We start from the raw sequence: 230 nt of genomic DNA, 5'->3' as shown, positions 1-230 counted from the left end.
TATATATATATATATATATATATATATATATATATGTATATATATATATACAGAGAAAAAACAATCACAGTAGATGTGGGGAAGTGGATGGCCTGTTAGTGTTCATATATAATTGAATATATGAACAAAGCTTCCAGTTTTGGCCTTAATTAAACATCTGTAATCAATATTAATTTATCAATACTCAGGATAGCTGCAGAATAGTTTTTTTCCGCACTGAAAGTGTCTGC

The sequence above is a fragment of the Octopus bimaculoides genome, chromosome 19 (genome assembly GCF_001194135.2).
Source record: "Octopus bimaculoides isolate UCB-OBI-ISO-001 chromosome 19, ASM119413v2, whole genome shotgun sequence".
NCBI lineage: Eukaryota > Metazoa > Mollusca > Cephalopoda > Octopoda > Octopodidae > Octopus > Octopus bimaculoides.
Note: the sequence above shows the minus strand (reverse complement) of the source record.